Source organism: Panthera pardus, unplaced genomic scaffold (genome assembly GCF_024362965.1).
Source record: "Panthera pardus isolate Hobbes unplaced genomic scaffold, ASM2436296v1 HiC_scaffold_12, whole genome shotgun sequence".
NCBI lineage: Eukaryota > Metazoa > Chordata > Mammalia > Carnivora > Felidae > Panthera > Panthera pardus.
This window is the reverse complement of record NW_026526677.1, coordinates 3661416-3676384: the sequence shown is the minus strand read 5'-3', so window position 1 is coordinate 3676384 and position 14969 is coordinate 3661416. Positions and strand designations below refer to the sequence as shown.

Genomic DNA, 14969 nt, shown 5'->3' with positions numbered 1-14969 from the left:
AGAGAGAGGGACACAGAATCCGAAGCAGGATCCAGGCTCCGAGCTGTCGGCACAGAGCCCGACGCGGGGCTCGAACTTGTGATCTGTGAGATCGTGACCTGAGCCGAAGTCGGATGCTTAACCAACTGAGCCCCCCAGGCGCCCCTAGTGTGCATTTTTTTAGCCATGTATTATTTTTGGTCTCTATTTGCTTCCACTGCTCCCAGAGGACAGGAGTTCACTTCAACACGTCTCGAGACTGTCTTTGTGGCCCAGCCCAGCCCAGGCCATTGAGGCACACGGCCCGGGGGCCCTTGGAAAGTCCGTACTTGGTAGTTCCGATGGAGACTTCGCTCTGCCGAAAGCCTTAAAAAAATCTCCCGGTGACCGAGGATTGATTTCTTATTTCAGCTCTGTCAGCTGTGGTTTCCCGTAGTGTGAGATTAACTTACATACTCTACAGTTGCTACATCTTTCTGCTGAGTTGATTTATGTTACGAAACATCCCTTTTGGTCTCTGGGAAGACATCTCACATCTCGCTTTGAAATCCAGCTTCTTCCGTAGTAGGACAGTGGCACCCGCTTCATTTTGATCGTGCTCGTGTGGCCTGTATTTCTCCCATTTTTCAACGTGTGAGCATCTGGGGTCTTCATACCAAAGTGTGTCCTCTGTAAATAGTACAGAGCTGAAGTTTTAAAAAATCTAGCCTGATGACGTTGTCGTTTGATTAGAGTATTTAGTCCATTTATACTTAATATAATTATCGATGTATGTGTCTGGATTTGCACCCACTGCCTTACTCTTTGTTTCTATTTGTCCTGTTTGGTTTTGGGGGCCTTTTCTTCTTAACCTCCTCTTTGATTAATAAATTCTTATTTAATTCCAGTTGTTCTTTGATTAGCTGGTTAACCGTACATTCCTTTATTTCGCTTCAAGAGGTTGTGCCGGAAATTATGAAATGCATCCTGGCATTTTAGAGTTTGCCTTAAAATAGCACTTTCACCACTCTTGAGCCCAGGAGAAACTTAAATGCCTTTCCCTTCATGTAGCCCTCTTCCCTTTTGTTTCATTTCTGTCAGGGATTAATTCTATTTATATCTTAATCCCACGGGACGTTGTCATTCTGGCTTAAGCAGTGGTTTGCCCACACGTTTGCCCTTCCCAGCATCCATCCGTTTTGCTTGTATTTGGAGTTATCTCCCTTCCGCCTGAAAAACTCCCTTTGCTGTTTCCCTTAGCTCAGGCCTGGGCAGTGAGTCCCCTTAGATTTTCTTCGTCTGAAAAATCTCTTTCACCTTCATTTTTGAAAGGTCTTTCCCCTCCATACAGAACCCGAAGTGGGTGGTGGTTTTTCCCAGCAATTCAATTATGCCCTTTTAACGTCCCACCGTTTTCTGTGGGAAAGTCAGCCATTGGCCTTATGATTGATCTTTTGAACACAGGGCTTCCCCCGCCCCCTCTGGCTGTGTGGTCCCCAAAACGGGTGAGTCTCTCACAGTCTTTTCTGTTTCGCATCCCTTCCTGCCCCTCTGCTCCAAGCCGAGTATTTCCTACTGGCCCACCTCTCCGTTCACGGACCTCGTCCGTTCTGCAGTTTGCTGCTCTATCCCCCTTCTGAATTCTCCTTTGGGGTTTCAGAGTCTCTGATGCCCTTTGCAGATTCCAGCCCTTCTATGACATTCTCCTCGTTTTCTGCAGCAGGTTAACACCCGTGTCTGATAACCCCCAACACCTGGGGCTGCCGTTGGACCATTTCTGTTGTCATGGGAGTGTGTGTGTGTGTGTGTGTGTGTGTGTGTGTGTTTTGCTTGAGTTTTAACTATTTGACCCTTCCTCCTGCCACCTGCTGGAATTTTCCTCGACAACTTGGATGCTGTGTGTGAAAAGGGGGCAGCCCTGGCAGACGCTGGCCTCTTCCAGAGAGGATTTTTGTGTCTTCGGCGGGCATGTCCGCTCATTTCTCTCAGGGCTGCAGAGGACTTGCGGCTAGATGTCCTGATTCGGGGAGGCTGGGCTCTGGGAACGTACATTTTCCAGGCTCGATTGAGAGCCGGTAAGTTTTCGAGGACCCCCGCCTCCCGATGGGCCCTGGATTTTGTGTCCCCAGCGTCAGGGGACCTGCTGGGGTCTCTGACCGGCTGCCGTGTCTGCTGTTTCTCAGCCTGGTCGGTCTGTGCACCTGCAGCTGTCTGACCAGCTGAGCAGAGTGTTGGACCCATTTCTCGGGGGTCCCCTTCTCTCTGGGGTCTCAGCCCCCGAGTCCTGTCTGCCTCGGCCGCCCTCCAGGCCCTCCCAACACTCGTGCCCTTCTGTTTCCGTTTTTGCTTGTATCCAGCTTCTGTAGCTGCTCTTGGCAGAAAGGCTCCTCTGACACGGTCACACTCTGCCATGGCCCGAAGCGGGCTCCCCGTTATGCATCGTAAAAGCTGGCTCCTGCGGGCCTCCGTATGCCTTCGAGGGGTGTAGTCGCAGAGGGGGGGGCGGAGGTGGGACTTCAGACCAACAGCAGAGGAAGAGCCTGCCCCCCGGGTCAAGTAGTTAGGGGAGAGACCCCCCTCTCTTGCTTCCAACACCGTGACCTTGAGCAAGCCCCTGCATCTGTGCGCGGGCCTCGCTTTTCTTACCTGCAAAATGGTCTAACGATGCCCCTGCCGTGTATTTCATAGACTTTGTGGGAGGAGGAGCCATAGGGAGTGTAGCCACAGGCAGTCTGAGAATAATGAATTCTTTTCTTAATAAAGATGCAGAGAGCCCCGGACCAGATGTGACCGTCTCTCTTCAGCCTTGTGCAGCAGCCCCTCCTCGGGGCATCCGTGGGCTCTGTGCCCGATCGATAAGGGGTTACTGGTCCAGCGGCATCATGGTCACCTGTGTGCATGTCCCTCGTCCTGAGATTAGGGGGCGCCCCGACCCCGGCTGCCCTCCGAGCCCCTCGGAGCGGTTGAAATCTCTGAACGTGAAGACTTCCATCTGGCATTTTCTAAAGCAGTGACTACCCAGACCTTCGCTCGGTAAACATTGGCCGAGACGCTGAACTTTGCTGGGGCAGGAAAGTGCCGTCGGCTCTAGGGTGCTGGCACTCGCTCTGTGCTCGTTGAAAGAAGGCAGGGAGGGAAGGGAAGCATTCCGTCCGAGAGCGGACCCAGCTCCCGGCGCCCAGTCCCCGGTCCCACGGCAGACCCAGCTCCCGGCGTGGTCTGGCGACCAGCCGCCTTGCAGCAAGAGCGGGCGTTTCAGCCGAGCGATTTCTGCCTTTCTTCAAGATGACAGCGCATTTATGCTAACGTGGGTCTTATCACCGGGGCATTACGCTTCCCTGGAAGTCCAGCCTTCCCGAGGTCTCAGCGCTGTCTTCTTGGCATCCGTGAGGAGACTGCCGTCACCTTAGAGCACGTTGTGACCCTCACCCACCCACCGGCTGCCCCAGAGCCCCGTTTGTCCCTTCTTTTGGTCATTTTTTGATGAATCAAAACCAGCCCCCCCCACCCCCCCGAGACAGAGGTAGGACCTTGCCTGGCTCTGGGCCGGCGTCTCGGGCTTTCCCCATCAGCCTTTGCTCCCTCCGTGAGCCAGCCGGAGTCGCCCCCCCGCCCCGCCCCTGCCGGTTTCTTTCCCTTCTCTTCTCTTCTTCGATTCCTTTTTTTTTCCTCAATGTGGAAGCAAAAAGCTTCACTCTGGCCTCCCCCCTGCCTGCCCCACTGCAGAGGCTGCTTCCACGGTGGGTACGGCCGAGGGGTTCTCCTGGCACAGTGGCAGGGTCATGGCTCGTGGAGGGGGGGGACACTGATGAAATACCACCCAGGGTCCTCCCTCCTGCCTCCAGGGCTCCCTGCATCGGGTTGATGGGGCTGGAGCCTCAGCCCGCAGGGGCAGGTCCGTGGGGCCTCGCAGCCTGTTCCCGGGGAGCTGCTGCCCAGGTCTGCCCACAGGCGCCGACTATCGGGAAGAACCCCATGCCCCCCTCCCCCCCGTGCTGGTTCCCTGGCCTCAGCCCCACAGACGAGAAGGAAAACTTCTCCAAAGGCCAGATGCTTATCTGAAAAACAGGTTTCTCAGTCCCCATGTTGCCCTTTGTTTCTCTGAACCATTTTTCTCCTTTGTTCTTGGTTCTATTTTTGCAGTGGAGAAGCTTTTCAGATGAACACCCTGGACTAGGATGAACTTTAAAATCTCCCCCCTGGGGATCAGACAGATGCTGGCCCCTTCCCTGCTCGTGCTGGCGGCCAAAGTCAAGGCCCTGGGCAGCGAAGGCCTGAGCTCGTCCAGGCCAGCCCAGCAAGAAACAACAGTTTTCCTTGTCCCTGTTCCTCCTTCCCTGTCCCTTTGCTGTGGAAAGTTCTTTCCCTTTCTTCACATCCCTCATCCCCACGAATCTGTGGGCCTGTGGCCGGTTGCCCTGTTCACCTACTAAAATGATTTGGGAGGGGAAAGTCATTTACACCTTAGTACGAATTTGATTGGTAGTTGGCCCTCTTCGCAGCATGGTTGCTCTCGGGGCCAGTGAAAAGCTTAGTGCTGCAATGTAGACATCTGGGGTGGTTACAGGAAACCGGGGTTAAGGATGGAGGGCCTCCCGCAGAGCCCGGGCACTCATACATGCGAGCCGCTCACCCTGAGTCCCGGCTGAGTCTGCGAACTACCCATGCTGCGGGACAAAGGGGCCCAGGGTGGTCCCAGGGGGGTGCAGGGTGATTTGTGGCATAACCGAGGACAGGGTGCGGAGAGAGCTGGGGGCTGCCGGGCTGGGCAAGGAAGGGACGCACGGAGCACAGGACGGCTGACTCCAGTCTGTGAGGTCCTTCCTGTGAAGGAGCCACGGTGTGGGGCCCACGCGTGGAAGCAGCTGCTTTTGTGGAGCAGATTCCCTCCGAGACAGGCAGGGCTGCCCCGCGGACAATCAGCCGCCTCTGGGATCTTTGAGATCTCGGTTCGCCATCATCAGAGGAGGCCTCGCGCGTTGTTGGGGGCCCTTGGCTGAAACTTCAGCACGGCCTGCTGAACCCCCGCCTCTAAGCTCCTCTCCAGCCCAGCAGGGTCAGAGCCCCTGCAGCCTGGCCCCCCTCTCCCTGCCGGACGCCCTCCCTCAGGGCGGGCCCCCAGCTGTGGCCTCCACCCGGAATGCTCCTCGCGGGAGCATCGGTTCCTGCCGATGGAACCGGAACCAGGGCTGGCTCCTGCTGTGGCCTCTGCTCAGTGGAGCTGAGCTCAGTGGCCCCAGAGGGGCCGCACGACCATCCCTACGTCCCCGTCGCCACGGCGGCCCGCTGACGCTCCTGCTTCCTCTTTGCCTCCCGCGCTGGAGTGTCGGCCCCGCGGGCGCAGGGGGCACAGCGGCCGGGCACGCGGAGGCGTCCGGTGGGTGGCTGTGACTGGTGGCCGAGAGGCAGGTCCCGGGCGGCTGAGTGCTCTTCCGTTCAGGCCCCTCCGGATCCGAGACAATTGTGACGATCGGCGGCTGTCACGAGCAGACGGCCAGGCGCGGAGCTCTGCCCGCGTCGTCACAGCCCTGACCAGCAGGGTCCGGGCGCGAAGCTTGTGTCACATGTGGGGCCTTTGCTGGGCGTCTTGGGTCCCTTCCCGCCATCCCAACAGCCTGTTAGGGGGAGCCAGGGAGAAACAGGGACCCCAGAGCCAAGGGAATTTGCCCAAGGTCGCCCTGAAGGCGTATGGGGACTTGGCGGGATTCTCGGGGAAGTTCCGTCCCAAAGGAGGACTTAAAGCCTCCTGGGCCAGTGTCTCCCAGGCTCTTGGAGCACCTGCTGTGTGTCAAGTGATTCAGGGCGGGGTGGCAGGGGCGCCCTGACTTTGGCCTTCCGCCTGGTGGCTGCCAAGCCTGCTGCTCCCCCGAGGACTTTTAAATCCGTCCAGGAGCACGGACGCAGGCCAGGCCACCATTGTGACCTTCCAGGCCACGGAGGGTCAGAGGACCCCAGGGCCACCCCCTTATAGTTCAGCGAGGAAGCGCCCGCCCGCCCCGACGAACGTGCAGAAGGGCCCAGAAGCAAGGAAAGGCCGTCCCGAGGCCCGAGGGAGGCCAGTCTGTGGCCCGCGCCCTGGCTAACAACCAGCACTGCCCATGTCGGTCACCCTCGTCCCCAAGGACGTTGCTCTGCAGGGGTCACCCTTGCTGGCGAAAAGAAAGTGCCAACGTACATCATTAAAAATCCTTGTGTTTGGGGCACCTGGGTGGCTCGGTCGGTTGAGCGTCCGACTTCGGCTCAGGTCACGATCTCGCAGCTCGTGAGTTCGAGCCCCACGTCGGGCTCTGTGCTGACAGCTCGGAGCCTGGAGCCTGTTTCGGATTCTGTCTCCCTCTCTCTGCCCCTCTCCCGCTCACACTGTGTCTCTTTCTCTCAAAAATAAATAAACATTTTATTTATAAACATCCTCGTGTTTGGGGCTCCTGGGTGGCTCAGTGGGTTGAGCGTCCGACTCTCGATCTCGGCTCAGGTCATGATCTCACCATTCATGGGATCGAGCCCAGAGTCGAGCTCCGTGCTGAGCGCGGACCCTGCTTGGGATTCTTTCTCTCTCCCTCTCTCTCTGCTGCTCCTTCCCCGCTCGTGCACGCTCTCTCTCTCTCTCTCTAAAAAAAAAAAAAAAAAAAAAAAAAAGCCTCCCTTCAAATGCTATTTGAAGACTATTGGTCCCGGCGTCTGGTCAGCTGTGTCATGCTGTGTTCCGGGCAGCAGTGAGATGGATGAGCCCACGGCCCTGCCCTCCCCTGCCACCCCTCCGTCTCCCCTGCGCCCTGCCGGCCCCACTCAGGCCTCCTCCGGGCTCCTGCAGGCCTTCCCCCTGCTTTGGAACAACTGTCCCCTCCTCTGCCGCTTCCTGTCCCCGGGGGAGTTCTTAGGGCTCCGCTGAGAAGCCACTCCCTCTGGAGAACCTTCCTGAACTTTCTTTCCCAGATCTGTCTCTACTTCTGTAGCCCATGGGTTTTTCTTTTTTACTTTCCCGGGCAGCTGTAGGCTGCGTCCGTCCGTGTCCCTTTGTGTCTGTGGCCCACAGCTCCGAGGCAGCTCTTGGTAGGACCCCAGTAAATCCGCTGATGGCCCCTGCGGGGTTGGGGGGGGGGGGGTGCCGTCCTGCCTGGAGAGCCCAGCCCTGCCCCCTCCCCTGGCAGGGGCTTGTCAATGGTGCTTTTGTGGCAGCTGGACCAGTGGCCTCCAGAACGTTCCCTAGCTGCTGCATCAGCTTGAAAATGTTAAGACAACAACTTCGTCCTCCTCGCTCCCGGAAAGAACCCGTTTGTAAAGATCTCCCGGCGTCCCGTGACAGGCAGGCCGCGCAGATGAAAACGGGCCTGTGGGTGCCAGTTCTCGCTCCGCATGGCACTGGGATGTGTGGACGCTGATGGCGTGCACGTTATTCATTCGTTTGTGCTTCGGAAAAAGAGCTCTGCAGCCTGCCGAGTGCCAGGCTCCACTGGGTGCTGAGAAGACAGCGCACAGCAGGACGGACAGCAGCCCCCTCTCGTAGCACAGAGAGGAAATACTTAGCCAGGGGACAAGTGACAGAGGCCAGATTGGAGCTCGGGAGCGAGGGCCGGGGGATGCGCTCTGGAAAGGCGCTATCTGAGCCTAAGGGGAAGAAGAGAACTCCTGTGAGGGCGTTAGCAAGAGTCTGCTCCTTGGCGAGGGGGTCCCAGGAGTCATTTAAGGGAGAACAGTCCCCTTGCTCTGGTCCCCAAGGCTGTGACCTGGGGCCGTAGGACTGGAAGCACCTGGCTCCTCGCCGGAAAGCCGGCCCCACACGTCCCGGGGCTGCAGACGGCCATCCAGCACCGAGGGCCGGAGGCCGTGCTGTCCTTTCTGAGGCGTGTTCACAGAGGCGGGGCAGGGCCCGTTCGGTGTCCCCCTGGACAGCAGGATGTCCCCTCAACAGACTTGCCTCACCAAATGGTTTCAGTGCATCTGCTCACACAGGACCCGGTCCACCTCTGGGCACCGTCCAGAGTTTCTCCTTCCCTTTGTTCTCCTTTTGGAAGGAACTGGGCGCTCCGACGTCCTCCCTGAGCGCGGATAGGATGGGCTTTCTCTTCGGAAAGGTGGCAGGAAGGAGCCGGGGCCAGCAGGGGTCTTGGGCTTTGTACCCAGAGCTGAGGTCAGAGGTCGGGCTCTCCAGCAAATGGGGAAGAAAGCAGAGAGGAGGCGTGATGCTTAAGAAAATCTCAAGGTCTTTGCGCCGAGAATCCAACCATGAAATAAGAAACCGACGTGTTACCTGTCCAAGGGATTCTCTAGCTGCTTAAGGGTGGGTGAGAGGGGCAAGAAAGGGGAAAGAAAGCAGAGACATTTGGTTTTCCAGAGAGTCTGATTTCAGAGGTAACAGTCCACACACAGGAAGTGGGGAGGCCGAGTCGTGCAGGGTCGAGGGGTGCAGGCGCCTCGAAGAGGGCCGCCGATGTCCGCGGACCTGGGCAGTGCTGGGCTGTAGCCGGGCTGAGCTTCTGGATGGATTTCAGGGCCACTAATCATATCGACGGGAGAGGGGAGGTCAGACGCTTTGGGTCCCTTTTGGGCCCCGTGGGGATCAGCTGGTCTCCTCGCGTACGTGTGTGTGCACATGTGTGTGCATACGTGCACGCGTGTGTGTGCCTTTCTCCTGGGTGCCCACAGCTACTGCCGGTGTCATTTTCAGGCATGAAAATCTAGAGCCAGTGACTCGGGACAAAGTAGCCTGAGGCTGACGTTGTAACCGAGGGGGAGGGGCAAGACAGCAAACAAGACAAGGGCCCCAAAGTCTGGGGAGGGAAACAAAGCCAGGGGAGGGAGAGGAGGGCAGAGGTGATAGGATGCTGGGAGGGGGAGGGAGCAAATACCAGAACGCCTGCCGATAAGCCAGTGCGGTGGGAGGGAATGAACAGGGTAGATGAATGAATGAATGAGTGAGGGAATGAGTGAGTGAATCCTGGGTAGACAAGTGAACGAGCGCCCCCTCCCCCAACCAGACATCCTGGTGCAGAAGAGCCTGAGACACCTCCTCCAGGGGGCCCACCACCTCCCGAGCATCGGCCTGAGTCCAGGGCTCCCCGGGGAGGCGGTTGGGTCCGACGCCCCCAGCCCTGTGCACGCGGTCGGGCGGTGGCGAGGCTGACACGGAGGGCCCCGGGTGCCCTCGGGGAGCCCTGGTGGGCTTGCTTTCGGGGCCGGCTGGAGAGCTCCGCCCCCTCCACTCAAAGCCCGCGTGACCCGCTCCGCGTGATCCGTCTGGTGAGTGGAGGTGCTCTGTCACAACCTCGAGGAATGTGCTCCGTCGGCTCTGAGGCAAAGGGGGCCTTCTCTCAAGTGGTGCTGGAGAGAGAAAAGTTCAGCAGGTGGGTCACTTTCCCTTAAATGATAAAAGGGCCCAGCGGAAGCCCGTAGACCCCACGGGAGGTCAATGGCGTCCGAAACCGTCACGCGTTTCCTGGTGAAGAAACTAATTCGGGTTCCTTGCGGAAGCTTCCGGAAACGCAGAAGGATACCCGGCAGAAAGCTTTGCAGCCAAGCTCTCCGACACCTTGTCCCTGACCCCGCGCGGCCCGAGCCCCAGGAACGTGGCCTGTCCGAGCTGGGACGTACCGTCGGGGCAAAAGGCACCCCGGGTCTCGAACACGCGGTAGGGGAAAGAAACGTAAAATATCTCGTTAGTAACTTTTGTATTGATCGCCTATGGAAAAGATGTTACTTTTCCGTGAAATAGGCTGCGTGAAGTCTTTTACTAACTGCCCCCGATTACTTTACGCAGTGATGTGGCTACTGGAATATGTCCGGTTACCTGCACGGCTCACATCACGTTCCCGTCGGCCAGTGCCGTTCTCTGGGGTCCAGGAAATCCCTCCTTTCAGAGAAGTTCCTTCCGGAGGATGAGGTCTGCGGTGCATATTCTGATCGCCGGGGTTGGGTCGGGGAGACGGGCTGACTTGTTGCTGAGGCCCCTGCTTTCCGTGCTCGTTCGTATGTCCCGCAAACATCGTGGGCAACTGTGCCCGGCCGGGCCGGCCCCGGGGATACCCCGGGGGTGTCCGCCCGAGAGAGGCTTGTGGCCCAGCAGCTCGGCGCAGGACGGAGACCCTGGCCCGTACCGAAGTCACGTACGTGTGAAGGGCGTGACCAAGTGAACGTCAGGGTTTCCAGGGGAAGGCCATTCCGGGCCCCGCGAAAACCTGGAAAGGTCGCTTATTCCTGTCCCTTATTTCCAGTCCCCCAGGAAAGCATCAGAATCGTCCCATAAGGATCCCCAAGCCTGGTCATCTGTCCAGGGGGCTCTGGGTCTGCTCGATCCTTGGGGAAACTCTATGAAGCCACACACGTCCAAGGGGATTGGCTCCAGCCGTAGCCAGAGCCCGTGACGTCAGGGTCCAGCCTCCCTGGAGATGGGTCCTTAGGGAAATTAAAGGGCAGCGGGGGGTGGGGGGGGGCACTGACCCCAGGGGAATGACCGTGCACGTGTGATGCATTTACTCTCCCAACACCCACGCGCGCACACACATGCACACACGCGTGCCCCCGACACACGTGGAGGATGCAGGGCTGCGTGGGGCGGGGGGGATGTTCACGCGCTCTCAGCAGGACAGGGGCCCCGGCTCGCCCCCCAGCTCCGCAGCCCGGAGGCCTCCCTGCCCTCACCCCGAGCGAGCACCCCGTCCTTGTCTGTCAGAGCCTCCCGTCCACCTGGAAGGCAGCACGCGGTCGGGAGGCAGCCTCCGCGCGTGCGGAGTGGTTTAGGCTCGGGGGACGGCAGTTCAATTCATGTAGGTGAGATGGGCGTGCTTTGTCTTCGCCGGGAGCTTTGGTGCAAGGGACTCCCCCCTGCCCCGAGCAGGGCAGTCTGAAGCTCTTCCCTTCTTTCAAATCCCGGGGAGAACAGTTAAAGCAGAAAAGGAGCTTCTGAGGCTTTGCTTTTGAGAAGCAGGGGCTGGCGGGCCATGACGTGGAGTTTCCACACCGCTGGGCAGGGGGGTCTGGCGGCTGGCTCGGCCTCGGCCTCGGCCTGCGGCAGGGAGGGGGGCTGTCCCTGTCCCCAAGCCCCCAGAGCGGGGAGGGGGGGCGGGGTTTCTGAGGCCCAGGCATCTGTCGTGAGGATTAACGCTGTGATTCCCAAAGGGGCGCTGGGGAGGAGGGAGTCTCAGGCTGGACTTCCCCCGACGCTTCCAAAGGAAGGACCCCGGGGTTGGAGGGTAGGGGACGGCTGTGCGAATCTCCTTGCAGACGGCTGTAATGACCGTAAGAGCTCGAGCTGATGTCTGTAGAGGGCTCAGCACGGTGCGGGCTCACAGCAAGCCCCGTGCCACTGCTTGTTAAATAAATAAACACGAACAGGGAAATCTGTGATGTGCTGAGGACTGGAAGGGGGTGAAGGGTGGAAAGAGAGCAGAAACGAGCCCGAGTGCCGGGACGGAGCCGGGAGCGGGGCCAGCAGAGGAGAGTGGCACCAACTGAGCCGGAGCAGAGAGGCTTCCGGGAGGAGGCGGCTGAGCTGGCCGGGCTCTAACCCAACCGGGCGTGCTCGCGGGGTTCTTAGGAATTCTCAGAAGGCAGGCACGGGTTAGCAAAACACACAAGGCGTCTGAAAACGCCTGATCCAGGGATCAGACAGAACTTCATGCTCTGGCCACGCTCCAGAACTCGGGCCTGGCGGGGTCTGTGCCCGCGGAGTCTCCCTCGCCGCCGCTCGGGGCTCTGACATCATGCGAGGGAAGGAAGTGACAATAGCCCCATCTCCTGCCCACCCTATCTCAGCTGTCAGCTCCCGGGCACGTCTTCCCCGGGGGGAAATGACACCCTGAGGCGCATTTAGCGCGTGAGGTCATACACCTGTTTGGCGCATGTCTTTCTGGCGGTCGCCCACCGGACCCTGGAAGGGGCGTGGGAGCGGGACGGGGCCGTTGGGCTCACCATAGCCCTGACTCATGAGTGGCTCACTCCTTCCGTGCTGTCTTCCCCACCCGGCTGCCTGCGTGAGTCAACAACATTTATTTAGCACCGCTGAGTGCAGAGACGGGTACTGGGGCGAGGGCTGTCCTGCTGTGGGGACCGCCAGAGCCAGCACGACCCCCTCCACCGGCTGCGGGCAGCCCGAGGGCCACGTGTGCATTTTGTGAAAACAAACTGAATCTCCTGCTTCATCGGTCTAGTCCCGTGTGTGCACGCGTGCATGCGTGTACGTGTGTGGGCATGTGTGCGTGTTGAATTCACAGAACGAGCCCTGGTTTGCGGGGTCAGGAGAGCTAGATGGAAAGGCAGATCTGCCTCCCGGCCGGGGCCTGAAGCCAAGGACATCACCTCTCCCGGCCTCTGCCCTCCCATCTGAGGACGTGGGTGGTAAGATCAGCCTTGCGGGTCTTGAGAGGCAGGCAGGGGCCAACGGGGAGCCTGGGGACAGCGGTTCTCACCTTGGGGGGGGGGGTTGCCCCCCACCCGCCCCGCCCAGGGACATCTGACGATGTCTGGAGACATTTGTTGTTGTCACACTGGGAGGGAGGCTGCTATCGGCATCTAGTGGGCAGAGGCCAGGGATGTCGCTGACCTTCCTACTGGGCACAGCCTGGCTCCCCGGGACAAACAGCGAGCCAGCCCAGATGTCAGCAGCGCCTCTGAGAAGCCCAGCCCGAGGGCGCCCCGTTAGGAGAGGCCATCGCTCGAATAACCCTTGACCTGGGCTCACCAGGGCCTGGATGGGTGACCTGGGGCTCACCTGACCTGCCTCCCTTTCTAAAGCTTGGCCTGTTTACCTTTTCGCTAGGCTGCTGACGGCCGGGGGGGTGCCCTGGCAGGTGCGGCTGGGCAGGGCACAGAGCAAGGAGTCCCTTCTCGTGGGCAATGGCAAGGAGGGGAAATAAATGTCGCTGGCCGGCCCCCTGAGCCTCTTAAAAGGGAGCTTGTCTTGCAGCTGACTGCGAGCTCGGCCCCCTGCCCGCTGCCCTGTCACCCCGTGCTTGTGCTCCTGGCGATTACTCAAATGTCGGCCAAGACGTGAGAGCATAACAGCGGTGGACATCACAACAGCCCGAGAGGGTAGCGTCGCGGCAAAGTAGGGCGAGCGGTGACGCCCGGAACTTCCCATAATGAAACGCACCATTTAGACTAATGAGACTGGGTTTTTACTAATTCGTGAGCGGGGACTTAATCCGGCTGGCGAGATCTGCCCCTCTGGGTTTTGAACGATGAGAATCACTGAGGCAAAAAGCAGAAAGTGCAAAACCAACGCACCAGTGTTTCCAGAGGTCCGGTTTACGAGCAGTTAGCGGCTCAGGGTAGAGACCCAGTCCCAGCAGGACAGCCGAGGCGGGAAACCGGGGAGGGAGGCCTTCCGAGTCCCAACTTGGAGGAGAGCTGTAGGTGGAAGAACCCCGTTGCCTTCCCTGGTTTGGGGGCAGGGGGCGGGGAATGCTGGTTTTCGTTTCGGATCCCCAAGATCCCAAGACCCACAGAGTCCCGGCCCGGGCCACAAGTGGCCCTGGGGACGGAACGAATCCATGCTGGCCTGTCCTCTCTGCTCTGCACAGAGGCCACCTTGCACACCCCCCTCCGTCTGCTCGAGCGTTTCCACACTGTGCACCTGGCGGCCTGGGGGTCGGGAGAGGGCGCAGAATGCAAGGCCAGGGGCAGAGCAAGGAAATCGGCCGACGTGTGGCCGAGAAACGTGATGCCTTGTGAGCGCACACGTGTCCGGACCTGGCCACGTCATCAACCACGGACACAGGTGAAGCCCAGCTTCTTGGGCAAAGCCACAGAGGGGAGGTGGGCACGGCCTCGCCTGAGAGACTGAGCCCCACCCGGCATCTCCCAGAAGCGCCCAGCCGCTGTGCCCCAGAGCGCTCTCGGTCCGCAGTCGGGTGCCACTTCCCAGGCGTTGGGGACTCTCAGTGTCCCCAGGATGGAGGCGTTCTAGTTTTTGCTTCTTTTTGCCAAATCATACCTCGTAGATGTTCACCTCTCCGAGTTCAAGAAATTCACAAACCCGAGCCTAAATGGGGGTGAGGGGTGAGGGAGCAGGGAAGGTCACGACAGTGACAAGACCAGCCTCCCCGTGCCACACCCGTGACTTTCACGGGACGGAGCCTCTGTGAGGCTGAGGGGGCCTGACGGAGATCACAGGGCGGGAAAGTGCTGGACCTGGAACCGGACCCCACCCCATCCCCCCACCCCGTCCTCTGTGATTCCAGAATCCACCCTGGGCATCAAAGCGTGCCGGTGACATCACCACCTCGGAGGACAGCTTTCTGGTCACTTCTGTAGGCCCTGGATGTTCCTCAGTGGCCGGCCAGCAGCTGTTGAGCATTGATTGTATTGAATAAACCTGGCGTAAAGTGAGGTGGAGGAAAGGGAGTGCTGAGGTCGAGGTGCAGAGTGGGTCTTAGGCTCGAGCGCTTGGGTGAGGGGCAATCCAGAAGGACTTCCCGGAGGAGGTGGCGCTCAGTACACCCCCCCCCCCCCCCCCCCGAGGAACTAACAAGACGTGGGGAGGCAGAGGAAAAGGAGACTTCATTCCCCTGGGCAGGGTTGCCAGCGTGGCCCCCTGGGGGTGGGGGTGGGGGCCGAACCCGAGCACGGCTGCTCCTGGAGACCTGTGCCATCCTCTTGACGGGAGGGAGGGTTGAAAACATGTCCTGAGAAGCACCTACCTGCCTGCCTGCCTACCGTGTGCCCGGTCCCTGCGAATCCCGGGATGAGAGCCATCTAAGTCACCGTCCCTCCCTCGGGGAGGCAGTAGAGTGTCGTGCACGGACTCCAGGCCCCTTCCCTGGCCCTGGGAAGCCCTCACCACCCCCCCCCCCCGCCCCCCCCTTCCGCTGCAAAGTGAGGACCAGACTGTGCCGTAAAATGGGACTGCTCGTGCCCAGTCACGGGACACTAAGCCTCCCGTAAATGGGGGCTCAGAGAGATGCTTACCCCGGAGGAGGGAGCCGCAGAGGGAGCCAGGGCCAGCTGGAGAGGGTGGGCCCACAGGAAGCAGGGGAGGCTCCCCGGAGGAGGTGTCTGAGTGGTAGCAAAAGTCCCCC

At 59.7% G+C, this 14969-nt stretch overlaps 1 protein-coding gene across 1 annotated transcript in view; it reads left to right on the top strand.

The window, feature by feature from the left end:
- Nucleotides 1–14969, top strand: part of ANO1 (anoctamin 1) — a 141320-nt gene that overhangs the window by 43470 nt on the left and 82881 nt on the right.